Genomic DNA, 27,339 nt, shown 5'->3' with positions numbered 1-27,339 from the left:
ATTTTCAAATAAACTAATACAAACATCAGGTATAAGAAATTATTTTTGAGCCGGGCGTGGTGGCGCACGCTTGTAATCCCCGCGCTTGGGAGGCAGAGACAGGAGGATCACTCAGGTTCGAAGCCAGCCGCGCGTGCTGGCTTAGGAGACCCTGTTTCCAAACAAAAATGTAAAAGTAGGTCTGGGAGTGTAGCCCGGAGGTAGAAGGGCTTCCAGGAACCCCAGTACCACCAAAAAAAAGAAAAAAAGAAATTATTTTTGAATAAAATTAAATGAAAAGATTTTATGAAAATATAAAATACCAAAATTTTAATGTTTTTACCAATTATTTCCTTGGTATTCTCTACATTATAAAATTTTCTTTAGAGTTGGCTTCATGCATGTTATATAAAGTAATAATGCAAGCTAGGACATTTTTCAAGAGAATGAATGCATCCAAATGAATTTGTTTTTACTATAAAAAGTTGAATCTTTTCTATTATTTTTACATTGCTTACACTTTTTATTATTTAGTGTTAATAAGCTAAGTTTAACTATTTTTTATTATGATCTTTTCATTCTCTATATTTTAACCAATATACACATCTAAAAAGTAATGGACTCTGCTTTTAGTCTTGAGGCCAGTTGAAATAGGATTTTTACATTTGGCACTTTACCGGGGTGATCAAAAACAGTTGCTTCGTAGAAAAACAGTTGGCTCTGTACGTCTGGGATCACTCTCTGGATTTTCACCCAGTAGTTTATTATAGAGAAAATCTAGAAGAGTCATTTTCATGTCGACTATTATATTCTGCAGCACTTTGTAGTAAGTGACTCTAGGCTGATTCACTTTGTTCTCTAAGTATCACCAATTCTAAAGGAATCCATTATTACTAGATGGCATTCATGTTATTTAAATATCTGCTGACAGTCAAAGAACTATTTTCATCCTATCATGCCTTTTCTGTTCATTCAATTCTTGCAGAATTTTCTTTGAGATTCCTGAGGGAAAATGATTTAAAAATTTTATCTTAGTCTTTGCTACTGAGCAAAGGAATAAAAGTTTTAAAAATGTATATAAATTAAACATAATGGCCAATTTGTAATTTAAGAATAAGCATGCAATATTAAGATATGCAGTTTTAAGCTTATTCTATATTCATAAATAATGAGATTTTTCTGGCTGCCAATAAAATCACCCTTCCTATTATCCTATCCTGCCTTCCTTTTCATCTTCTATCTAGTTGGTCCTTGATATTAGGGACTTTACATCTGCCAAACAAAAAATGAGTTTACTGTATCTTCTTAGGGAAGATAGATTAAGTTTTACTTAAATCACAGAGAGTCAGAAAAAGGAATGTAAAAAAAAACAAGAATTATTTGGATTTAATGAATTGTTTATTATTAAATACCACATTAAAGAAAAAATATGAAGAAGCTGCCTATTGAGACATATATGCAAGTAAGAAAGTTATGTGATATTTATAGATTTTAGAAGGCAATGATGCTCACTTTACTTTCATTAGCTTATCTACACAAACAATACTAAAGTAAAAAATAAATAAAACCTTTTGAAAAATAAAATTATATAAGTTCCCCATTAGGAACCCCTGGAAAACAATGCCTTGTATCATTAGGGATTCCTCACTCTCTAACTTATCTTGATAAACTCTCCCCTGAGCCCTCAGTATGTTGAATTTGAAGGCAAACTTACATAGAATCCAAGATGTTTCTTCTTAATGCACTTAAATCCTGTGCAAGATTCTTTGCTTTGGCTGAAAAATTGGACAGTGTAACTGCCTTATAGGACCATCTCACTGTATGACTTCAGGGAACATATTCCCTTTGATGCCAAATTGGCATAAAAACAAATTGGATGCTTTTCAGCATGTCAATTCTGCTGACATATTGCCCATAAGAAGATTAAGGGATTCCTTTAAGGAAAAAAAGGCTCAATTTATAAAATTAATACAGACAACCCAAACCTTTCAAGTGACTCCAAAGAAATTTGTAGCCACCATGTTTTTTCTGTATATTAATTTACATAATTTTAGAAGAATAATGAATTAGGATTTCTAAACTCTGGCTTATGTTATGTTGTACTGAATTTTGGTAATCAAAATATTTATATTATGCATGTGAGTTATTGTCCCAGGATCCTGATGTAGTTTAGGTCTGGCACATTTCTTATTACAAAGGAGGAATAAAATTATACACGCCTAGCCTCTTGGACCATTAAATGAGGCTCCTTCAAATGAACTAATAAGTTTGGTGAAAATCCTTGAGTGTTCTCACTCCCCACCCACTCCTATTAACATTTATTCTTTCTTGAATGTTCTTAGCTATTCTTACCTAGCTATACATCCAGAAAATCTGTATTTTAAAATGGTGCATACAAGTGGAAATGGACAGTATTGCCCACTTTCTAAACAATATTTTGATTAGAACCACAAGTAATTCATAAACTGATTTGAGAATAATTAACATTATGCAACCATTCTATCCCATTGATCTGGTATGACTTTCCATTAATCCAAATGTTTCTTTCTATAATTCATATGGTTATTAAAACTTGTTTACTTATATGTGCACCTATTTCTATACTTTTGCTATATTAGGTATATTTATGGATAGGTAATTTATTTTGTTGCTACATTGATACTGAAAGAAAAATCTAATAATTACTAAAACTTGTATATAGGTATATGCTATGACTTTATTTTCCTGAAAATTCTTTTGTTGGTAATTTAACTCCTAAATTTTAATTTCTATTATAATGATATTTTGGAGCTATACTTTTGTGAAGTAATTGAGTTATAGGACCATTTTTATATTAGTGGAATAATAGGTTATTGTAAGATTTGCCTGCACAAGAGTCAATTCAAGATGGATCAAAGACTTGGAAATTAAACCAGAGACCTTGAGGCTCCTTGAAGAGGGCCTAGGTCCAACACTGCAACACATAGGCACAGATAAAAACTTTCACAAGACCTCAAAGACACAAGAAACTAAGAGGTGAAACAATATGTGGGATTTCATGAAACTGAAGAGTTTCTCTACAGCACAGGAAACTGTCAAGAACCTCAATCGAGAACCAACAGAATGGGAGAAGATTTTTGTCACCTACCCATCTGATAGAGAACTCATATCTAGAATATATAGAGAAATCAAGAAACTCAACACTAAAAAAGCAAATCATCCAATCAAAAAAAAATGGGCAAGTAAACTAAATAGACACTTCACGAAAGAAAAAAATTCAAATGGCCAATAAATGCATGAAAAAATGCTCAACATCATTGACAATCAGATTGATGCAAATAAAAACTACTCTGAGATTTCACCTTGCTCCAACTATAATGGCAACCATTCAAAACACAAACAACAACAAATGCTGGCGAGGATGTGGAAAAGTGAGACTGCAAATTCGTGCAACCACTTTGGAAAAAAATATGATGAATCCTCAGAAGAATGGGAACAAATTTACCATTCGATCCAGCATTACCACTTCTGGGTATCTACCCAAAAGAAAGTAAACCAAACTACCAAACTAATGCATGTGTATCTATGTCCATAGATGCATAATTCACCATAACCAAACTATGGAACCAGCCAAGATGTCCATCCACAAATGAATGGATTAAAAAACTGTGGGATATGTACACAATGGAATTTTACTCAGCCATAAAAAAAAACACTATTGTAGCATTTACAGGGAAATGGATGGAACTGGAGAAAATTACGCTAAGCAAGATTAGTCAGTTGCAAAAAGTAAGACATTGGATGTTTTCCCTAATATGTGATAGCCAAGGTGAAATGGGTCATAGGAAGAACTCCAGGTGAAAAAGGAGATCCTATAGAGGAGCAAATAAGGCAACCTAACTGTGGGGATGGGAGGGGGGAAGGAAACTCTTTAAAGCAAATGATGTACTTATTTATATTGTAGTCATCCACTAAGCCAAGCATGGGAGGGAGAGATGGGGAGGAATTGGGGTGGAGACTGTTGGGGGCTGGCTTGGTGATGTGTGCATTTATGTCTACACACATTTTTTTTACTCAATTATGATATATACATACAATGCACCAAATTTTTTAAAAAAATAAAAATATAAAAAATAAAAGATTTCTTTTTTATAAAAGCCAGCTCTCTCTGGTATACTTTCTATGTCTCCTCATTCAATGTCTTCTGACATATTATAGCAAAGCAAGAAGCTTTCAACTGATGATTAGCTGATGCCAACATCCTGATCATAGACTTTCCAGCTTCCAGAACCAAAAGCTGAATGAACATCTACTTTTGCCAATTATTTTGTTATAGTAACATAAGCAGACTAAGATATGGCACATCTTGGGAGATTGAAACAAGAGGATTGTAGATCAATGGCCATTCTCAGCAACTTATTGAGTTCCTCTGCAATTTATTAAGACTCTGTTTCAAAATAAAATAAGGAAAATATGGCTGACTGTGTCGTTTGGAGTTAGAATGTTCCTGGATTCCAGCCCCAGCACCAAAAAGACATGCACACACACACACACACACACACACACACACACACACCCACTCACACACACACACACACACTCACACAAAATAAAGCAGATTAAGACTGTCATCCATTTTTGTGATTATCATAAAATAGCTTATTGTTGAAAATAAATTAATGTGTTTTGCTTTTGCTTTTCTTTAAGTGTATAATTATTTCAACAAATTATTCAACTCCATTTTCTCAGTAAAATGATTAAAACACTCTGCTATAAATAATTGTAAATAATATCTTGATTCTAAATTATATTTTTCCAGTTATCAATTTCAGTTCATTTGCTGGCCTTATTTCAGAATTTTTATTCTTCCTTTGGTGTGTTTTTATTATAATAAATTTGAAATAATTTATTCTTTTGAAATATCTAGTATACATTGAGGGAATTCTTTCTTTTTTTTTCTTCTTTCTTTTATTTGATATTGGGGTTTGAATTTAATTGTGTTCTATCTTTGAGTTACTTTTCTTTTAATCAGTAAGTTGCTGAGGCTGGCCTTAAATCTTCAATCTTACTGTTCCAGCCTCCCAAGTACTAGGATTACAGGTGTGTACAACAGTACCCAGCTGGAATTCCATTACTTTTTGGTTTTCAATATCATAGTGTGTTTGTAAAATAAATACGTACACTTGAAGGGTATATATCTACTCTTTCAGTGTACTCCTATCATAATAAATGTCCCTCAAAAATTAATAACAGTTGCTGGGCGTGGTGGAGCAAGCTTGTAATCCCTGAGCTTGGGAGGCAGAGACAGGAGGATTGCAAAGGTTCGAAGCCTTGCTGGCTTAAGAAACCCTGTTTCCAATTAAAAATATAAAATAGGTCTGAGAGTATAGCCCGGAGGTAGAAGGGTTTCCAGGAACCCCAGTACCAACAAAAAAATTAATAACAGTAAATATTAACTATTATGAGATAATAAGATTTGTTTGCATAATTCAGAACTTCTTGCCTCTTTCTGTGATAGTTATTTAGTTTTATTTCTAGAAGCAGATATAAAGAGAATTTCTTATTTGCCCCTGCAATTCCCTTTGAAGTGGATGGATATGAATCCTTATTTCTGTAAAACAAAGCATTTGAAAATATAGAAATAATAGAAATACTTGAAATCTAGATTTCAAGTGTTAATCTAAGTTGTGATATTTTTTTACTCCAGGTATACTATCAGAACTAGAATTTGACCCCTGTCTAATACATACACATTTTTTATGGATTTCTAGTTACAAGAGAAAATTTAAAATACTAAACTCATGAAGAGTTACATTTGTTATGTCTTAGCAAAAACTTCTTGTCAGTCGGCTGGAAACTGAAAAAATATATTTAGGGACAAATACAAATACAATATATAGAAGACCGTATCTCCTATTATGACCAAGATTAAAAGATGGAATTTTTATAAAACCAGTAAACTACTGTTATTCCTATCTACCAATTATTTATTGTGTCAGAAAACAAGTAGCAAGTGTACAGCTGTTTTAAAGAAGCATAGGACACCAAGATATTTTATAGAAGATCTTTGGCCAACCTGAGCATAATAGTTATTTTAAAGATTATAAATAAATGAGGGGCAATGATTCTCAGGCAAGGTTTTACTCAAAATGGACAGCATTTCATGGTAGTAGATCAGGCTTTGAAGAATAAAAATATACTATTCCTACTTACTTATGCCTTATAACAAGGTCTCCAAATGGTGATTTATGAAACAGCTAATATAAAAATTTATATGTAGGACTAGCTTTTAAATTCAAGTATCATGAATTTGTAGTACCTAGTCACCTTGATTTTATCTTGTACTTATTTGAGTTCTAAAACTATGAGAAGAGTTATAAACAAACTAACCTCTTAAATATCTTTTTTTCAACAGCTTCCAGATTAATCTCAACTCATGGTATTAATGGTTCTATGATTGTTTACCGTTTACTTTGCTACCTTCATCTAAAAATTCACAAAGCAAGACTGTGAGAATATATAAAAATATCTATCTTCCATTTACAAATTATAGTTATAATATTTTATATAAGAATGAAAGAGGTCAACATTAAAAGCAAACTGCTGTATATGTATGTTGTTAAGTTTTTCAGTATTTTTGTCAAATCAGTCATAGTAGTGATATTTAGGAATCTTCATGTTTAAGTTTTCTAAGTTTATACTTGATACCAATTAACTCTATTGATATGTACTTATTTTTGTTCTTTCAATAAGAGAGAGAATATATATTTATACTACTCACTTTAATAATTATTATATACTAATTTTTTATCTAGAAAACAGGAAATATTTAGTTGATAAGAGGTTTAATTATTACAATTTTAAATAATCTTTCATCATTAAAAACATTGGGTTTTAAAAGATAGTAGTTCTTCTAATTGGTAATGAAGTTCTCTTCTCATTTATTCAACTCTTCAGAATTTTCATGCTGACAAGCATAAGAAAAAAACTGATAGAGCCAGACATGGTGGCGCACGCTTGTAATCCCATCATTCAGGAGGCTGAGACAGTAGGATCATGGTTCTTGGACAGCCTCAGCAACCTTAGTGAGGCCCTTTGCAAATCAGTGAGACCCTGTTTCAAACTAAAGAATAAAAAATAGGGCTGGAGGTATAGCTCAGAGATAGAATACCCCTGGGTTTCATACTCAGTACTACAAAATAAGTAAATAAATAAATTAATTAATTAATTAACCTATATATTTGATATAATAGTGTGTCACTTGCTCCTTTGGATTCACAATATCAAACTATATGATTTCTACATTATGCATATTCAACCCCTATAAAATTATTAAATGTTGATTCAAAGGCAGAACAGAATTAAAATGAAACTTTCATATTCCAGAAATAACTGATAACAATATACTAAAAGGTTGACATAGAACAATCAGAAGAAAGAAAAATATTCTAGGGAAATATTTTAAAATAAACACAGATAAAATATGTGACAATGGACCCTTTAGCATTAGCGAAAGTACAAGGAACTTATAAGAGAATGTTTTATTCAGCTCTTTTCACTGCTGTGACCAAAGACCTGACATGAATAACTCAGAGGAGAAAAGGTCTATTGAGCCTCCTGATTTCAGTCCATAGGGCCAGCTCCAAGACAGAAAACATCAGTGGTGGTTGTGGCTAGCAGCAGGGCTTGTGTTGGAGTGATGTTCCTCTAACATCATGGTAACCAGAAACAAAGGAGAGAAGAGGGGGCCTACAGGTATATCTAGTTGCCAAGACTACACCCTCAGTGAACTAGATAATATTATGCTAAGTGAGATCAGCCAGTCACAACAAATGAAGGGTTATATGTTTTCCCTCGTATGTGGAAGCTACAGAGAAATTGGGATAACAAGAGAGGCCATCCAGCTAAGGAAATAGAAATCCCAGTGAAATAATGGAGGGGTTCTAGAGGAGGAATGGAGATTTGATGAAAGAAACACACTCCAATTGACACCATTGCATGTGTGTGTGTGTGTGTGTAATATATATATATATATATAATATATAAACATATATAATATAAATATTATGTATAATCAATGTCTATATCAATATAATGCACAGAGAAGGGGAGAGAGTGGGAAGCTAGCTGGAGGAGAGCTCACCAAGTGCTGTGTGCATGCGTATTCCTAGTACTCTGAACTTTATTAGGATGTGAGACTATAATGCACCAATGAAAATTCTAAAAAAAAGAAGAGAGAAAAAAAAGCAGGGAGAAGAGAGGTAAGGAAAGAAGGAGAAGGGGAAGAAAAAAAATGAGTGAGGAGGAACAGGACAAAAATAAGACCTTGAACTTACATATCACACCACATAAAAAAAAACTTGACTCAAAATGTGTTGCAAATAAACATATAACTCTAAAATGCTTAGGCACAAACATAAAATAAAATGCATCAAATCTGGATTAGCCAAAGTATTCTTAGGCATACTATTGAAAGCACATTCTATAAAAGAAAAAATGATAAATTGTTGTTCAGCAAATTTAAAAATATTTTTCTGTGAAGACCCAAATTAAGATATTCTAAGTGCAGTTCTGGAAAAAAAATGAGAGAAAATATTTGGAAATCATATAGTAAAGGACATATATGTAAGTTATAAAGAACAATAAAGACTCAAAAGTAAGCAAAGAAATAATCCTATAAAAATTTGCAGATGTGCACATAGACACTTTATCATAAAAGATACATGAATTATAAATTTGACTATATTAAAAAATACTGGACATCTAGAGTTTTAGGGTGAATGAAAATAAAAGACACTATGAGAGACAATTAAACCCCTATTTTAATGGCTAAAATAAAATTAATAGTGTCTGTGGGATATTTATACAATGGAATTTTACTCATCCATAATGAAGAAAAACAATTATTTCATTTGCAAGAAAATGGATGAAACTGGAGAACATTATCCTAAGTGAGATTAGTCAGCTACAAAAGTAAAACATTGGATGCTTTCTCTAATATACAGAAACTAGAGAGAAAATGGGAAGAACTCTAGATAAAAAAAAAAAAGAAAAATACCTTAGGTGAGCAAATAAGGCCACCTAACTGAGGGGGATGGGAGGAGGATCAGGGAAATTCCTTAATGTATGTAAACAAACGTATCAATCACTAAACCACACATGAGAAGGAGGGAATGGGTTGGAATTAGGGTGGGAAGTGGTGAAGGGCTAAATGAGTGATGTGTGCATGTATGCCTCGACCATCTTGTACCCCATTAATTTTCATGACTATAATGCACCAATTTAAAAAAAAATAAAAAATAAAAGTAATAATGAAAAATCATGGGCAGGCTAGTCCAGATAGCAATGGGATTTGCTAATATGGTTGCAAATCATTACAACTGTGCTAGAAAACAGTTTGGCAGTGTCTTGCAAACCTAAACACAGTCTTACATTATAACATGATGATCATGCTTCTAGGCAAATAAAAACAGATAATTACAGAAAAACCTGGATACACATTTGTATTGTGACATTCATCATAATTGCCCCCCAAACAAAAACAGTCCAAATGGTCTTTTAGTGGGTAAATGAATAAATTAACTGTGAGGCATTCACATTTAGCAATAAGGAGAAACGAACTGATGTTTTATGCAACAACATGGCCAGATATCAAATGAATTATGCTGATTGCATAAGCTCGATCTGAAAACATTGCATGCAGTCTGGTTCCATATCTACAACATTCTGGAAAAGAAAAAAAAACCATAAAAACTAAAAATAGACTAGTTTCTGCCTTGGGTTAGGAGAGAATGAAGAATTTGAATAAAAAGAAACAGAATAACAGAATTTTGGAGGGAAGATTGGAATGTAGTGGTTACAAAATGTGTGTGTGTGTGTGTGTTCAAGTTCATAAAACTGCATATGAATATACTGTTTTAATTGTAATAAATAAGAAACACTGCACAATTGGTATCATTTTATTCCCTTTTTTATTTTTTTTATTTTGGAAACAGGGTCTCTTAAGCCTCCCAAACATGGGCATTACAAGCGTAGGCCACCATGCCCAGCTAATTCACTACTTTTTGTGTACCTCTCTGGTCAATGTATAATAAGAATAAATAAACCTTGAAAAATACATGTGATGATTCATTCTTCAAAAACTTTTCGGGTAGCATCACTATAATTGACAGACTCCATGAAATTTGTTTTTTCTCCCAAGAATAAAGTTTTGGTTTGATACATACATAGAACACTTTTATTACTCTCTTCATAAAAGGTCAACCAATATTTCAAAATTTTCAGTAAGTCTTATTAAAATCAAATATAACTTATTACAACAGTCCAAACACAAATGAAACACTTACTTTAATGTACTCTCTCTCAGGTCAAGTAGCACTGCTTCTTTTTCTATAACTGCTTCCTAATCTCAAAACATAGAATTGGACACACTATACTTATTTTCTCACAACATGGTGTTATGGCTGAACTACCAAATCATTGTAATATAGAGTTAATCTCAGCAGAGTCATTTTTGCATTGTTAAATCTAAAAGTTAGGGAGCTATAGTCATGTATTTATTTGTTGCCATGATATATAGTTTTGCATATTGAAGTAAATAATACCAGATTGTTTAACAAAAAGAAAATGCACTATGCTGTTCATCTTCTAAATACTAATGAATGTCAACTTGTGTTCTAATGATCTCTCTAAGGAGAAGCCTATTGATCAAGACGAGGCAGGATTCAAGCAAGCCGAATCCCAAGACAGCAATTCTATGTGAGTCATAAAGCAAATTATAATCAAACAGATGATGGTTTGTTCTTTTTACAGAACACAAGTTCTAATATATTGAACTTCATAACAAATTATTTATTTTTAAGAAAGTTCTATTTATAAGTACATTAATTTGGGACAAAGGCACAGAATGAGAAATAACAAGTTTGAGGTATATGCCTATCAAATTCATACTTCTGATTTAAAGGAATTAATTTGACAGATTCAACTATAATACTTAATATATTATCATCAAACATGGATTGTTAAGCCATGTGTGGTGGTATACATTTGTGATCCTAGTATTTGGGAGACTGAGACAGGAGGATCCCGAGTTTGTTGCCAGCCTCAGCTACTTAATGAGGTTCTCAGCAACTTAGAGAAACTTCGTATCAAAAATAAAGAATAAAAAGAAAGCTGGGAAGTAGCTCAGATGTAGAATGGCCCTGGGTACCATCCCCAGTACCACTTTTGCCGTACTATTTTAAAAAATAGTTAACCCGTATATGACACAAACTATTTTTTATAAATCTGAAAAAATAAATGGTTTTATTTATTTATTCAACAGGTATATTTTGATCACTTTCTATAGACAGACCTTATCCTTGTAGAAGTCAAGAGATAATAAGGAATAAATGTAGTAACCAGGAAAAATATATTAATGCTAAGAAGAAATTCTAACAATAAAAGAAAGTACCTTATGGGATATTGGGTACAGTGAGGTTCTACTGTAAAGGGGTGGTCATGAATGATCAGAATCATTAGGAAGATGGAATCTGAGAATGTGATACAGTTATTTTTATAAAGAACCTAACATTGGACTTGGATTGAAAATATTGAAGAATGAATTCCAGAGCTATGGCTTTCTTTATAAATCTGGGTATCAAAGTAATGTTTGACCTATAAATGATAGTTTAAAAATGGTATTTGAGTGTTGGAAAATGTCTAAACCAACTCATATTTTAAAAATCATCGAATTCAAGTTCACTTTGTAGATTTAAGGAGAAATGCATTTCTATGAATCTTGCCATACTTGAAAGTGTGTTGTGGGCAAACAAACCTTAACCTTACATGGGATTTTCAGCTGCCTAACTTGTGAGGTATTCAAGAGAAGTCACACCAAGAACTCCTCAGATTTAGAACCAGATGAAGAAGCATTTGGCAAAATTCCTCTCTGACTCTCTATCTTGATGGAGACTTCAACAAGAAAAGGCCTATTGTGCATCCATTACAGCCATGCAGAGGAACCCTGGAACAAAAGAAAGAAAGATATGACAAGTGATAAGCATGCTTTGTTTTTTCACAAAATACCCGAATTTCTTCAGTGACTCATAAAACAATAACAATCAGAACAATCTCACTCAATAATACATCGTGTGTGTGTGTGTGTGTGTGTGTGTGTGTGTGTGTGTGTGTGTGTATTTTCTGGAGACTAACTCAGGAGCATTCTACCTCTGAACCACACCCTCAGCCCTATATTTTTTTTAGATTTTGAAATAGGGTCTTACTAGGTTGCAAAGGGCCACAGTACATTGCTGAGGCTGGCTATCAACATGTGGTACTCCTTTCTCAGCCTACCGAATACTGAAATAACAGGAACGAGCCACCGCACCTCCCACCAATAACACATACATTGTAAGTGGAATAAAGATTTTGTCAAAAGAGAAAGAACAAAAATTTAGTAACATTTTATTTTTCACAATCAAGAAACTGGTCAATTACTACATGGACATTCAGGCATTCTCACAACACATGAAAAGAAAATTCATAAAAATGTAAATTGTTACAGTATACAGTAGAGAAAGTGAGGATTTAATAATAAAAATAATAATGTTGATCCAGGGACAAATAAGATGAATATCATTATATTTAAATTTAAATAATATTTCACTAGTAAGTAGTGATGTTTAGACTAAGGTCTAAATATGAAATATATAAAAACACATATTCAGGGGATAGATAAAAATAGATTATTGGTGCATATTCACTTAAATTATTCCTTGATTCAACCTATAACTAAGGAAGTGCATGGGCTTTTTCATGATTTAAAAATTAATTTGAGCTGGGCGTGGTGGTGCACGCTTGTAATCCCCGTGCTTGGGAGGCGGAGAAGGGAGGATCGTGTTGGTTCAAAGCCAGCCTTGCTGGCTTAAGAGACCCTGTTTCCAAAAAAATATATAAACATAGGTCTGGGAGTGTAGCCCGGAGGTAGAAGGGTTTCCAGGAACCCCAGTGCCACCAAAAAAATAAATAAATAAATAAATAAAAAATAATAATAATAATAAATAAAAATTAATTTGAAATAATTGGACATATTGATGGGGTTCAGTGTGATATTTCCACACATGCACATAGTGTATTGTGCGCAAATCAAAGTTATCGACATGGCTTTCTTATTATTTCCTTATGCTTGGAGCTTTTGAGCTCCTCTATTTTAGATTTTCTTAAGCTTAATAGATTATAGTGAACTACTGTCATCCCACTCTATTGGGGAAAATCACAACTTATTCCTTCTATAAATCTCTGTTTTGGTATTGGAGGCTCTTTTTCAATCCTTCCTGTGAAGGCATAAACACTACTTAGAGGTATATCTTGTTTTTGCATGCATCTTGAGAAATATGCTTCCAAAATTGGGGATAATTTCTTCTGCATTTTGGAATCCATGGAGAAGTATAGAATATCCCCTCCTTGACTCTACTGTCTGTTTTCAAAGAATCAGTAATGCATATGTGCTACATATATGTAAATTCATTCCTGAATTATTGATCTTTTCTAGGTAATTTTAGTAAGAAAACATAACTTGAAAAATCAATTACAAACTTCCAAGCTAACTTGAAGTTACCTTAATTTTATGCTGGAGGGTCTTAAAACTTTTAGGCTTTTGCATTCCTCTTTAAACTGGCTTAATTACATTATATTCATGCATGACATTCCAAACAGCTCTATATTACATAATAAGCATATTAATCACATATTTAATGCACACAAAGAAAATTTTTAAAAAATAGAAAGCAGATCTATTTTAAATAGCTTCACATATATATGTAAAACATTATACAAAAGCTATTCATTATATATAAAAATACATATGTCACAGAAATAAGTGAAATTCTCTTTTATGCTCAAAAACCTGCAGAATTTTCATTGATATATTTTATTTTATGTATAATTCATGTGGTAGTATGGTTCTAATTCTGTCAGTTCTTATATCCAAATTAAACCTAAATCACTCTGCTGAAAACTAAGATAAAAAACTAAACAAGAACTATGTATTCATTTTCTATTTCAGATTACTTTCAGTTACTCACTTGTGTTAAATTCTAGGACCACAGTTTATCATTTTTATTAATTTCTTTCTGTTTTCTCTTTTTTATTCTTTGAGAATGAATATTGCTATGTTGCCTATGCTGTTTTTAAATTTCTGGGCTCAGATCATTCTCTTGCTTTAGTCTTGAGTAGCTGGAATGATGAGAACAGCAATACACTTGCTTTATTTAATTTTTTAATATAGTAAGATCATTACCTAAGACACATATAACAAACATTTATTTTAAGGAGAATAAAGTTACAAAGCATATGCTATAACTGGGTGTGCTGGTACACTCTTGTAATCCTAGTACTTGGGAGACTGAGACAGGAAAACCACAGGTTTGAGGCCAGCCTCAGCAACTTAGTGAGACTCCCAGCAACCTAGTGAGACCTTGTTTTAAAACAAAAAAATAAAAAGGGTTGGGGATTCAATCTCCAGTATCACACACACACACACACACACACACACACACACACACACACACACAATATAATATAAAAAAATATTTCTCTTCTCAATCAGATCCTACCCAGAATCATCTTCAGAGGCAAGAATTATTCCATGGGGAAGAGTCTAACAATTTTCTATTCAACCCGTGCAATCAATTACATTAATCACAAAAAAAAAAACATATTTACCTTACTTCTTTTTGTGTTCCTGTGTGTGTGTGTTTAAAAGTTTATAATATGTAAATATGTTTATAAAGTATGTATCTATGTAACCACTTTTTTAGCGATGCATTGTAGTCATATATCTTACTGGAGTACAAGATGGTGGAGGCATACATGCACATATCACTCATTTAGCCCTTCGCAGATTCCCAGCCCATTCTCTCTTCCCTCTCTCCTTCTCATATTTGGCTTACCGACTGATAGACGAATATGTTTGTACATCATGCACATTGGGAAATTTTCCTCTTTTCCCCTCCAATTCCCCTCAGCTAGGTCACTTTATTTGCTCAACTATGGTTTCTCCTTCTTGATCTAGAGTTCCTTCTATGACCTTTTTTCTCCCTACCATCCACATATTAGGGAGAGCTCCAGAATTTTTACTTTCTGTGACTGACTGATCTCATTTACCACTTTTTAGATTTAAAGTTTAGTGTTAGAAATTTAGATGCCATTTATAAGATACTGATGGAGCCGCCCCCTAAAAAACAATCATTGTTCTGATTTTAGTGATAAAACAGTATGATTATTTTATATTTCACTAATTTCAGACTTAACTGTTATAAGAATAATGAATCATTATTGAACGTGTGCTTTCCCAGCCTCAGCAACATAGTTAGGTTCTCAGCAACTTCAATCACTGTTGCTGAGACAGCCTTGAACCAACTGTGATCTTCCTGTCTCAGCCTCCTAAAATGGCTGTTAAGAATTGTGTCAAAAAGGAATATGTGCTCCATGAAAGAAGAAAAGAACTAGAAAAACATGCTCCTCAAGTGCAAATTACTTACGTTTTATAAGAAGAAGAAGAGAGTAAGATGGTCCAATGGCAGGAAAACTCTTGCATCTTGCAGGAACAACTAGGAATAGAGTCACGCACAGGTATAGTTAAAAGAAACCCACTTATCTGTGCTAGAAACAAAAAAAATTCTGGGGAACACATTATACTTCTCAAAAGAATCAGGTTGTAAAATTTCATTTGTTACAAATAAGAGGTATTTATTATGAACAAACCTGGATTATAGGAGCAAGCATAGCAATGTCTGTACACTCTCCAAACTGGGTTAAACACCAGTATCTGGCATCACTAGTTGGGAAATCTTCACAGACAGCTGAGCTGAGCAGAGGTCCATTGGATTGAAATGATGCTGGGAGAGCGTGATCCAAAGTGGAGCCTCAGTTCTTGTTATGGTTGGGACTTCAAAGTTTGCAGTGCTCAGAGAGTCCTGAAGCAGAACATCTAGACAATGTGACCCTTGAGGGTGCATATTTTACAGGAATAACGTGACACACATGGGGCTGGCTTATTTTTCAAGGAAGTAGCCAGTTCCTTCCAAAAAAAGATAATTTGTCTCCTCTACGTGCTTAGGATAAGATAGCAAGTGTCCACGTATTTGTTTGTCTTATAGAGGTTTGGACAATTTATTAACTATCTATATACACATTTTCTTGGCCTGGGTAGAAATTAATGTAGTGGTACCAATTCAATAATAAACAAAAGAACACATAAAGTAAAAGATATTGCATTTGACCACAATAATAAGTATGTAATAATTCTAAGAGCTAAAATGAGCAGAATAATAGAGACCCCAAAATAGTATAGAACTAAGAATTGTACACAGATAATGAATTATTAATCTCATTATTGACTGAGCAAATAAAAATGAGTAGGATATCTTTTCTAGCTTTAATCAATATTAAACTTGATTGGTATCAAACTTTATTATTACAGAAAGGGAGAAGAATTTTAACACACACGCGCACACACACACACACACACACACACACACATACCGACACCTTAGGGCTCTTTGGTACCCAAACTAATGTAAAAATTTTGATTATATTTCACAAAATTAAATTAATTATAAGATATATCAAAACCTTAAGGCATCAAAAAAGCATAGTAGTGAATGCCTGGTCTCCCGGTATGTGCAAGCCTGAGACAGAAGGATGGCAGAGTAAAGCCAAACCTCAACAATTTAGTAAGACCTTGTTTTAAAAAATAACAAAGGGCTGAGAATGTAGCTAAGAAGGAGAATATACTGGTTTCAATATTTAATTCCACAGGAAACTACAACAACAACAAAAAAGAGAACTTCAAGGCATTTTCTACGTGTGTGTATGTGTGTGTATTATCTTTATATCAAAATAGAAATAAAAAATGGGAATTTAAGCTAGAATTATATGATAGCTAGAAAGAAGAAGCACACAATTTCACAAATCAGACTATATATGTAGGTAAAAAAACGTAAGCATTTTACATTTATATAATGATCAAAAATACAAAGAAATCAATAATTTAAACATTGAATTTAGAAAATGAAAACAGCAAAGAAAGCATTAGGAAATATAAATGAATTCAATACCATAAGCATAATTAAATTATAAAAATTCCAAAATTTATTCATTTAAAAATATATATAAACTTTTAAACAATCTTACCTAGAAACATGGGCTGAAAAGTAACAAAACATTTTCAAACATTTGGAATACTTATAAATTAGAATTGATCATAAGGACACCGGAAATCCAAAGACCAAATGATAAATCAGAAAATGAATATTTTTCGCCGGGCGTGGTGGCGCACACTTAAAATCCCAGCATTCGTGAGGCTGAGACCTGGAGGATCGCAGTTCGCGGACAGCCTCAGCTACTTAGTGAGGCCCTCTGCAACTCAGTGAGACCCGGTTTCAAAATAAAGAATAAAAAATAGGGCAGGGGGTTTAGCTCGGAGGTCAAATTACCTGGGTTCCATCCCCAGACCCGCAAAAAATAAAAAAAATGAATATTTTTAAATAATCATTCACATAAATTCAAGTCAAAATAATTTTTGAGGTGTTTGGACCAAATTTTCTCTATTTTAAGAATACAAGCTAGATGGAGGGATACAGTTCTGGAATCCCAGTACTTAAAAGGCTGAGACACGAGGATCAAGAAAATTATAGATTTGAGGTCAGCCTCAACAACTTGGAGAAACCCTAAGCAACTGACTGGAACCCTATTTAAAAATAAAATTTAAAAAACTGCTGGGGGTAGATCTTGGAGTTAGAACACCCCTGGGTTCAATCCCTGGGACCAAAATAAATAAGTTAAAAGAAAGACAAAGAAAAAAACCTAGGAATAGAATCCCTATATGACTTATATATAACACTCTTTAATATTTTTCTCTATGAACTAATGTCAAAATAGTAGAATACTGGAGTGATACATGTTTATGGAAACAAAATTTATAATAACCACATTATGGAAACAAACTAGGTGTCCATTAAGAAACAAATAGATAAAATAATGTGGTATTTAGAGAATAAAATTCTATTTATCCATAAAGAGAAAAAAGAATCCAATAATTTGTAGGAAAATTAGTGAAACTAGAGAATATTAGGCTAAGTGAGATCAGCCAAAGAATGTTTCACAGGATTGTATATTTTCTTTGATATTTTGATATTAGAAAACAGGAAACCTAAGAGACTTTATTTTTATTTTATTTTTGTTTTATTTTTATTTTATTTTTATTTTTGTGGTAATGAGAATGGAACCCAGGGGCATTCTACTTTGGAGTGACACCCCCAGCCCTAATTTTTATTCTTTATTTTGAAACAGGGTCTCACTGATTTGCAAAGGGCTGAGGATGGCCATGAACCGCAATTCTCCTGTCTCAGCCTCCCAAAGGCATCTCAGTATAGTGAGAAGCACTAGTTAGCTGAACCATGTGACCTTGAGGAATTAGGAATGATGAGTTCTTAATTTGATACCTCTAACTGTGATGCTGGGTAATATCAAGATTCTTTGTATTAGGTTTAAGAACCAGGGCACTTGGCACACATCTGTAATCCCAGTACTGGGCGGCTGAGACAAGAGATTCGCAGGTTCACTGCAAGCCTTGGCAATTTAGTGAGACCCTGATTCAAGATAAAAAATAAAATAAAATAGTATCTCAGAAACAGAATGACCCTGACTTCTTCAGTAGCACAAAAAATTAAAAAGGGTTTACAGAGACAAATATTTTTAAGTGATGGACAATATATGTATAAAGTTAGAAAAACTTTATTACTTCATTAAACAAATAAAATGTTCTGAGACTTTTAAAACTATGAAGTCTTTATCAATATAATCTAATAGTCTATAGAAGTGGTAGTGAACATTTACAGTTAGTATTTCCAACATGAAACTGACAATTAGTAACTACTTGAATAGTAGATATTTAGGTTTAGATTACTTCAAAATAATTATATTTGACAGATATAATTCTTCTCATAAAAATAGCTATTAAGCCGGGCATGGTGGCACATGCTTGTAATCCCTGCGCTTGGGAGGTGGAGACAGAAGGATAGCTCAGGTTTGAAGCCAGCTGCGCTGGTTTAAGAGACCCGGTTTCCAAATAAAAGTATAAAATAGGTCTGGAAGTGTAGCCCGGAGGTAGAAAGGTTTCCAGGAACCCCAGTACCACCAAAAAATAAAAAAATAGCTATTAAGATTTTAAGAGGTACATTTTACTAATGATTATATGATAGGGACATCTCATTTTTCTAGTGTTAAGGTACCAAGAAGAAATAATTAAAAGACTCAAGCTGTATTTAACTACAGCTCTAAAAATATGATATATCCAAAAAACTAAAAGTACATGTTTTCAAAGTTATCTACAATAAAAAAATGAATAATTTTATGCAGGTGAAAAGCCAGCATCAGCTACTTAGCAAAACTCTCATAAACATAGAGAGACCCTGTTTCAAAATTAAAAATAATTTTTAAAAGAGCCTGAGGTGTATCTCAGAGGTAGAATATGTCCCACATTCTATCCCTAGTACCACCAAAAAAAAAAAAAAAAAGATAAAGAGAAAAAATTACCTGAAGACTATTTGGCTGTCAAAGATTCATTTAACTCACTACCCAACTACAGTTGAATCTTAAATATACTCAACTACATAGGGCATTATCTATCAAAGGTTCTATAATAACTTGTTAGTCCACTTTGTCTTCTTATGACCAAAACACATGACGAGAACAGTTTAAAGGGACAAAAATTTATTTTGCCTGATGATTTCAGAGGTTTATTTCATGATCAACTGACTCCAAGGTGGTAACATCATGATGGCAGAGAATGGCACCACAGCGACTGGGAACAGAGACAGACAGACAGACATTAAGAAGCCAGAAAAATATAATTTTTTCCAGTGTATATTTCCCACTGACCTACTACCTCTACTTCCCACCTGCTGAATCTTACCAACTACTGAATCCATTGAAATTGTTAATCTATAGAATGTATTAATGAATGATGAAGTCACAGTCCTACTGATTCAATCATTACATATAAAACCCCACCTCTGAGCTTGCTGCATTGGTGACCTTACTTTCAACACATGAGCTTTGGTGGGGATATTTAAGACCCCAAGCATAACAACATCAATTTTGAAAACTTATTTCAAAATTGCCAGTTGAATAAGGTGTTTCAAATTTGAGTTGATATGCTTCATAAGTATGAAAATAATTGCATATGTGTTTATTCAGGTACAGATTAAAACTGAATTTCAAAATTTTTTAGGTTCAATCGAAAGAATCACTTTCCAAAGAAAGTAATTTCTGCAATTCAAATTCTCTTATTTTGGTGAATCAAAAGTGGTATAAATTTAAATTAATCTTTATTTTATCCTGTTCAATTTCAGTGTCTGGAGTAAATAACTGATGCATATATAGTGGAATCGCTCAATTGAAGTAATTTATACGTATTATTTTTCATGGTGAGAACTTTTAAAATCTACTCTCTCATCTATATTCAAGAATATAGGTTGGAAGCATAGATAAATGATGGAGCATTTAACTAGCATGTGTGAGGCCATGGGACCAATACTCCATACTGAGATAATTAAAAACTACATATATGGCCGGACGTGGTGGCGCACGCTTGTAATCCCCGCGCTTGGGAGGCGGAGACAGGAGGATCGCGCAGGTTCGAAGCCAGCCGCGCTGGTGTAAGAGACCCTGTTTCCAAATAAAAAGTATAAAATAGGTCTGGGAGTGTAGCCCGGAGTTAGAAGGGCTTCCAGGAACCCCAGTACCACCAAAAAAAAAAAAAACCCTACATATATGTGTGTGTATATATATATATATGTGTGTGTATATATGTGTATATATGTATATGTATATATGTATATATGTATATACGTATATATGTATATATATGTGTGTGTATATATATATACGTATATATATATATATATATATATATATATATACATATGTGTGTGTGTGTATAATCATGTTGTACAACATCTACCAGCCTTATTCCAATAAAATATTGTATCATTTGACCAGTATCTCCCCAATGTCACTGTCCATCTTACCTTGGACACTAGTATATTCTCCTTTCTACTTCTATGAATTTAACATTTCTAGATTTAACATACAAGTTTCACATGCCTAGTTTTCTAAGAATAAAGAATTGGAATGATATACAAGCTAACAATACAATTGTGTCAGTGCCCGATATATTTAAAATCATAAAAATATCTAGCTTCTTGATTAATTAGTTCAATTAGTTTGTCAAGAATTGCTCAATTTAGGTTATTCTAATACAAATAAATTTGACAACTATTAACACAGAGTAGTATTATCTTTATAATGAAGTAAATATAAAGGTTTTTTGTTTTGTATTGTTTTAACTATTGAAAAACTCAAGCAAGTTCTTGTTAATGGTTCAGAGTTTACAACCTGTGAACTTAAATTTGACTAAGACAAATTACACGACAACTAATAATACTTTATTTATTTCATAGAGTGAATTAGTTGTATTTTATTATGTATGCTATTTTCTGTCAGCAGATAGTGTATGCACATCTCACGAGGAAGACCTTCTTTCTAGCCACAGAGCCAGATTGACTTTCTGTTTTCACTTGCATCAGGTGTAGCCAGGTGGAAGTGATATGTACCACCTCCAGAACGAGCCTAGTAATACCTCCTACACATTGATTTTTCTCTTTATATTTTTTAATTATCTGGTACTAAAGATAAATATGGAATCTAAATTGCAAAGAAATGGTGGGGACACAAAATGGAAAGAAGAAAGCTCTCTGAAGTAGCCTCACACAAAAAATACATAGTGAATTGTTTTAATAGATAAAGACAATAGCAAATTTTCCTTTTAAGTATCTGAGATTATTCAATAGTTTATCAGTTTATATTGCATAATATAAAAGAGAAACATAAAGTGTAAGCAAAATTAAGAAATATATGAGAGCATAAACTAATACATATGGCAAAAGTTTGGCAGTGGGCAAACACAATAGAAATAGCAAGATAAGATTAGAAAGGCTATATGTATTGCAAATTTGGTAAAATATCTGTGATAAGTTGAAATTTATACTAGGGACTTAGTAAATCTTTTAGGGGTCAACTATTTGAAAAGGTGAGCAAGCAGCTATTTTCTTGTTTTCAGACTATGTGATCTCTGTCAAACTACTGAATTCTGCTTGTTGTAATAAGAAAGTGCTCATAGAAAATTTATTTTAAAAAATGGTCATGTTTGGATTTGGTCCAAGGACACTAGTTTTTGTGACTCTCTTATAACTGAAGAGAGTTTTCAGTGCATAAATATCATCATAAACATTGAATGCAGAAAGAAAAAACTCAAAAGCCTTACAAGATTATTGGAACATAAAATGAATCAGCCACCCCACAGAAAAGAAATTTGTGGCACAACTTACCATTCAGCCTAATAATTCAGATACTGTCATAACTACCACTTTTAAGTAGAAAAATTGAGGTTTAGTATAAATAATCAAATAAGCAAATCAGATTAAAATTATATCTGTTAGGGAACTTAGGTGGGTTGATTTTCACACACACACACACACACACACACACACACACACACACACACACACACAAACGGACAAAGAAAATGTAGGTGACAAGATGCCTGGTAGTTTTTCAATAAATTTTCTTGTTAGGGAGAAAGTAAAACACCAAACATAAACATATGACATAATATCTTTGGTTTAAAATAACCTCTCAATTCTCAAACATTCAACAACAATAGGTGGACGTCTACAACACACACAAGGTAGATATAGTTGTCCCTTAATATCATAAGGAACTGGTTAGGGGATTTTGATAGATACCAAAAATCTGTGGATGCTCAGGTCTCATACAAGAAAAATGTTTGTATGTTTCAGTATAAATAAATCTTGTATAATAGTTTCAATCAATTCTTGGTTGAATCTATGGATATGAAAACAATGGATACAGAAGGCTGCATAATAAAGATTAATAGACAAGAGGAACCTTCCAAAGGGTAAAGCTCGGATTTGAGAACAATTAGCAAATAAATACTTCCCAAGGAACCGAATAAGGGACTAATAGAAAAAATTCTAACTACAATTCCAAGTTAATATGAGCTTTTAAGTTTGTCTTTCATTCTGATATTCCAAAAGTGGGTTATCTTTGGGGGGAGGGTTATATCACTATTCTTCTTTCAGGTAGGAAATATGTTGATATGTGACTTGGAATGGATGATTACTGATTTCTTTACATCACAGGTTACAAAACCAAAGTAAGTTACATTCATACATCATGTAAAAGTCTGCAGACCACTTACAGATTCCTGAATCTCCATTAGATATAGTAAACTGATGGATTTGAGGAGAGGTGAAAATACTTATTTCATGGTTGAAAGAGGTAAAATGTTTGTGATTATGAGGAGGCAATTGAGAAGAGAAAAACATAGACATTTGGGGAAACACAAAATATTTCCTGCTTCTTTATATAAACAGAGACAGATTATTCTTCAAACTTCCTTGCTTCTGGTATGATCATGTGACTGAATTCTAACACGCATAGACCAATTAGACATTATGGTCACTCTTCAGATTGTTTCATTCAATAAAATATTTCTATAAATTCTTTCATGTTAAATTTCTCTGTTACATGATGTTGGATATCCAACAGAGGATTTTAAGACTCTTGGAGTCTGGCCATAGATAAAAGAAAGCAAGACATTTGAATCTCTATAAGAAAGTATGTCCAGTGAATATCATTACACAACTGTGAGGAATAGAATGATGTCAACATTTTCTCCTGGTGAGATATTTTAAGGTTTTTTTTTTTTTGACAGATAGATAAAAGTTTTTTTTTTTCTATGCTAAGTAATATGCTGCTTATTCAGAGACTAATATCTAAGGCGCATTTGAAGTCTTAATGCTAACTTTAGATAGCTTTCACTGATTATACATATGTTTGTCATTTTGTCATTTTGTAAATATAAATCCTCAATTGTTGGTCAGTTAAAGTTAGTTGTCAAATTCAACTTTTATGTCTTTATTGTTGGAAGCATACATTCTTAAACTTTTTTCTGACATTTGTCCTCAGTTTCCCTTTTGTGGCATTACTTTGGAGACTATCTTCTCTTTCTCACCAGTGAGAATAAAAGAGATGGATACTCTTCAGGATGCATATTTTTAGAAGGGCATTTATCCTCTAAGAATTACTGACAATATGCCAATATATGAAATGATATAAAAATGTTTAGTATAAATAAAAAAATAACCTTTCTAAAATAAAATGGCTACCTCTTAAGAAACATATCATGGATTAAGGTCATATTATTTGTGTGTAATACTATTAAGATTTGCATGTGGGATAAAAATGCAAATTGCAATTGTACTGAATTATCTTATTTTGTATCTCCATGCCCAATTATTCAGGAAAGCAAACAATGAATATTTGCCATTCCTCAAATTCCATTCCTCACTCATATAACTTTGAAATTATTTTTTTAAATTAGGTTTTTTATATATTCTTGATATTGAAATATAAAACATTTATGAAGACCTAGTTCAAACTTCCTCAACTTTTGATCTTTCTTATCTATAATTCCAAGAAGTTTTTGCTTAAGAATCTCCTACTGAATTGAATTACTTATATGCATTTGATTTGGGTACTAGACAGCTACTCATTCATTTTCATTTTAATTGAATTTGATACTTCAAAGATTCATATATGGATCCAAATAAATATGGTATCTCATCTTAAAAACATCAGCAACTCCATTGTGTGTTATTTACTGTGCAATCGGTAATGTTTGGCAAAATGATGAATTTTCTGAATAGTAGTATTAAAAACCTTAGCTTATGAAATCTTTCTAGCTGAGTAATCTTTAAAAGGACAAAAATAAAAAAGGTATTTTAGAAAATAGATATTTATATTAGAATAAATAAAGAAAAATAATGTAGATAACCTCTCTTTCATTATGAACTTGTGATCTAAATATTTTCTTATATTTTTAGAGCATATTTTAAGATATAAAATTTCCTACACACAGTTGATATTTTTCTGATTTTTATATTCATCCTTAAAGATGTTTTATGATTATTTCTAATTCAGTGAGTGGAAGTTCATTTTTCTCTTTCCAGGCTTTATAACCTTAATTCATTCCACTTGGAAGTCTGATTTATTGTGAAATTAAACTTAAAAACTGATCATTTCAAGTTTCAGTCTGTTTCTTTCTAATGTAAGTTTTTAAAACAATTATTTCTCTAAATACATTATAATTGATTTGGCAGTGTAGGAATTTCTTAGAATACTTTATCTCTATATAAGGCACAAAGTATAATACTTTATCTCTATATAATACTTTATCTCTATATAATATCTCTATATTATGAGATATACACTATATCTCATAATATAGTTCACAGTGATAGTGACATACCTGTACTTGGTGGACTTTTTCCTGGCTCCCTCCCCACTTTTTCTTTTTCTCATACAGGATATTGAGATGGGCCTTGGTATTCTCAAATATGTACATAATATCAATAGAAGTGATTCCTTTATTAATTCTCACCTCCCCCAATCTCTGTAGACCACCTTCATTCCTCTACTGAAGTTTCTCCTTTATCATCTAAAGTTTCTTTTGAATCCTGATTACTTTTTAACTTCCATATATGAGATAAAACAATGATCCTTAACTTTCTGTTTCTTACTAATCTCACTTAACATAGTATTCATAAGTCCTATGCATTCACAATAACATCAAAATAAAAAAAATAGCTAGGAATAATTCTAAAAAGAAGGGAAAAAGTCTTCCACAATGAAAATTATAAAACAATAAAGAAATAAATTGAAGTCCTTATAAGATAGAAAAAAACGATCTATAGAATCAATGCAATTCCCATCAAAATATCAATGCCATTGTTCAAAGAACTGAAAAAAATCAGATTTGAATTTCATATGGAAAAACAAAGGACACAGAATAACGAATGCAATTCTCAGAAATAACTATGTAGGAGGAATCATAATGCCTGGCTTCAAGTTAAACTACACAACTGTAGTATTAAATGTTGATAGCACTGGCAGAAAAACAAACATGTAGACCAATTAAATAAAATAAAAGATATAGAAACAAACCCATACAACTATAGCCATTTGATTTAAGACAAAGTTTCCAAAAGATAAATTGAAGAAAAGACAGCATTACCAACAAATGATGTTGGAAAATTGAATAACCAATTTTGTTTTTCCTAACAACACTTTAACGTCTATAATTTAACATAATTATACATTGACTGATGGTCTGCCATTGTCAAGTCATTCCTGAGTAAAAAATCAGCATCTTTGCAGGGCATGGTGGAACATAGTTGTGAGTATGATAAAGGAGAGTCACAGGTTATTCGCTAGTCTCAACACTGTATCAAGTCTCTCAGCAAATTACCAGCATCCTGTCTCAAAAAAAAAAAAAAAAAAAGTAGCTTAAAGGTAGAATGGCCCTAGGATCAATCCCTAGTAACACTAAAGAAAAAAAAAAGAAGAAGAAAATTTCATCTTTATCTTTGAACAGAAAAAAATGAATTTGTCATGAGTTATTCATTCATTTGTAAGTGTAGCATTACACATTGGATGGAAATAAAGAATTCTTAATGAAACAGTCTCATGTCTCATTAAATTTGGACTTTCTTTTGTTTATTTTTTATTGCTGCATTGTATGCATACATCTTAATGAGATGCAAGATGATGGATACATACATGCACACGTCACCCAGTAAGCCCTTTCCCAAGTCCCACCTTATTCCTTCCTCCTCCCTCCTTCTCATGCTTGGCTTAGTGATTGATTGGTATGTTTGTTAAAGTGCATCATATGCATTAGAGAGTTTCCCTCTTCCCCCTTTCCATCCCCTCAATTAGTTCACCTTATTTGCTCATCTATAGAATCTCCTTCTTCATCTAGAGTTTCTTCTTTGACCCATTTTCTTTCTAACTTTCTCATATTAGGGAGAGCATCTGATTTCTTATTTTTTTGTGATTGTGACTGACTAATCTCACTTAGCATAATGTCCTCCAGTTTTATCCATTTCCCAATAAATGACATTATTGTGTTTTTCTTTATGGCTGAGTAAAATTCCATTGTGTACATATATCCAATGAAGTTTGGACTTTCAAGAGCAAAAATCTATAAACACACAAATAGATGTATATGTATTCATATGCAAAGATAACACACATGCATAGCAATGCTACTGTGTCTTAACTATCATGGGAGAAATTTTAGAAAGTAATAATTTTGACATTTACTCAGTATAAGTTTGTAAGTTATATTATGAGAGGAAGTTTTAACATAATGATTTTGGTTATCTTTCCAATAATAGAATTTAGAGAGAC

This window comes from Muscardinus avellanarius, assembly GCF_963383645.1.
Source record: "Muscardinus avellanarius genome assembly, chromosome: 2".
Taxonomy (NCBI): domain Eukaryota; kingdom Metazoa; phylum Chordata; class Mammalia; order Rodentia; family Gliridae; genus Muscardinus; species Muscardinus avellanarius.
Note: the sequence above shows the minus strand (reverse complement) of the source record.